Genomic DNA, 2,874 nt, shown 5'->3' with positions numbered 1-2,874 from the left:
TTACATATGTTGACACACGTTCAACCCATCAACAATACATGCAATATGAGACCAACATGGATTCACCCAAGCTCACGGCTCACCTCAACTTCAATCACAACAACAAAACAACAACAACATGCACGAATTATACCTTCAAATCATCATACAACACAAGAAAAATGATCATTCTTACCTTGTAACTAAACACTCCAATCGGCTAGCCCTTCACTTTCACTTCTTGAATCTTAACACTTGCTCTTGCTATTCCAATGAATGCTACACGTTAATACACCTTTAGGGGAGTTAAATTGTCCAAGAAACTAATTTTTTTGGAGCAATTTGGAGGAGGGTGTTCTCGGCCAGCTTGTAGCCGAGAGCCTCTCTCTCTATCACTATATTTTCTACACTTTGAAATGTTGAAATGAGCTAGTTAGTTGTGTCACGACCCAGCCCCGTGGACCGCGACTGGTGCCCTAATTGGACACCCAAACCCATTCGCTTACCAAATCAACATATCAAAAATTTATTCAAATTTAGCATACGTCTTTTGAACAGATACTGAAAACAGATATCATCTTAAGCGGTCACCCGTACCGAAATATCATATCAAAAACCAGTAGGCTGGCGGAATATACATCGCCCGAATACACATACATTTACAAACATAAGGGCCATTTTGGCCATAATAGCAAACGGGGCCGCTTAAGGAACAAATCACAAACATAATCGAACAAACGTGACCCATGATCCACATATATGACTACAGGCCTCTACAAACCATAACAGAAACATATGACAGAACAGGGCCCCGCCGTACCCAAATAGCCATATATACAGAACATGTATAACAGAAGATATGTACCAAAAATATGAGCTCCGGATCAAAAAGAGTACTCCAAATAGCAGAATAAGTATCCTACACTGGCAGGTCACCTGAACGAACGTCTGTACCTGTGGGCATGAAACGCAGCCCCCCGAAGAAAGGGGGGTCAGTACGAAATATGTACTGAGTATGCAAAGCATAAGATACAGAAATCCAACCATAACTGAAGCATAAGGTACAGAAGGGAATACCGAATCAGTATATCAAAACCGGTACGGAAATCATATGTATAAGTAATGCAAATCAAAATCATGCATAAGGCTCAGGAATGTGGTCACCACTCCGACGCTGGTGCCACAACACAGCATAACTCCAGAAGGTTTCAAATCTCCGTACGACCCCGTACATAACACATCATCACAACAAATCATAAGTCATATCACAGCATAACTCCATAAACGGAACCCGGCCCTATGGCGAGGTCTCGGGAACTGTAACACAGCATACTGCCGAATATATCATAGTGCGCACGATCACAAAACCGGCCCGGGATCCGGCGAACGATATCATAGTAGTAAGCACGAGCGGAGTAGTGAGGAAACCATATGCATATAAGTACATAAATAAATTTCAAACCTCGATGGACAAATATATTTACCGACATCTGAAGGCTCAAAAATAAGATTCGGGTCAATCGGAATTAGTATAAGAAAGTTACGAGCTTTTGAAGTACAGAACCTTCTGAAAAGCATTTCATAAGCCATACTTGGAAATTCAAGTATCATTCATATTAGAAAACTTTCGAACAACATTACAGATCAAATCAAATGGAGACTTTAAGACCATATTTACATATCAAAGTATTCATCAAAGACTTTAGTCATCTCGATTTTCTTTCGAACAACATTCGGAAACATAACAACTAGAATCTTCGAACATCATAAATACGTATTAAGTCATATGGAATAGCTTATGGAAGTCAAAGATGTTAACCATCCTAGTGGCTCTAAGAATAGGATTTTCTTTAGAAGCATACATATACGTTATTTGTTCTTTTCATAAAGGTCATGCCAAAAGAAGGAAAGGTAGGCTTTACATACCGCTTGTCGTCTGTACCAATTCAATAATTTAAACTCGTCTCGATTGACACTTCAACCTATAGCAATGGTAGCATGTCCGTCAAATTGGTGGTTGCTAGTAAACGATAACTCGTTCTTGTATAAAAACAAGTGGGCAGCACTTCCACTACTTGCATACATCCACAACTCACATACGAGGTCAACAACATCAATAACAAGACACAACTCAAGGACATAACAAAATCAGCCCCATATGCACTACATACACCATTGCTACCATTCTTTCTCTTTACATCCATGGAGTACAACAACCACGACAACAAAGTGATTAATACACTAATTCCTTATGTTTATCCAGCCCCTTTAACAATGTTAGACCAGCCATCAAGAACAGCCCATACTCCAGCAAATATACTACATATATTGTACATAATCATAACTATTATCCCTGCATTTCGACTCAACAAGAGCAGCCACGAAAATTACAACAAACAGCCCCCAAAATGTCACTACAAAATAGCCACGAAATTTATAACAAGCAGCCCCAAAACAGCCATGAAATTCATCACAAAACAGCCATGAAATTCATTACAAAGCAGCCCTTAGTTACCACATAACAATGACCGATGATCTCACGAACATCTAAGAATATACCAAGCAGATTGACACACTTCGCATATGATATTTTATACGTTTCTTTCCTCCAAGTTTGATGATTCACATCAGCAACAACACAGCAACAACATCAACCTCTATATGCAAGAAAACTATCGTAACATTACAACAAGTTCTAAAACAGCCCCATCCATTATAACGTCACAATACAATTCTTAACTATCCTTAGTTCTCCAATTCCTCGAGAACAGCCCCTAACTACAATTTAACCATAACAATGACAACCTCAAATAGCCATATAATCACATGAGATTTTCCACCAAAAACCTTATCAAAACAACCTACAACAACAACATAACGATGCCCGAAATTCTA

The sequence above is a fragment of the Lycium barbarum genome, chromosome 6 (assembly GCF_019175385.1).
Source record: "Lycium barbarum isolate Lr01 chromosome 6, ASM1917538v2, whole genome shotgun sequence".
Classification (NCBI taxonomy): domain Eukaryota; kingdom Viridiplantae; phylum Streptophyta; class Magnoliopsida; order Solanales; family Solanaceae; genus Lycium; species Lycium barbarum.
This window is presented reverse-complemented; position numbering follows the sequence as displayed.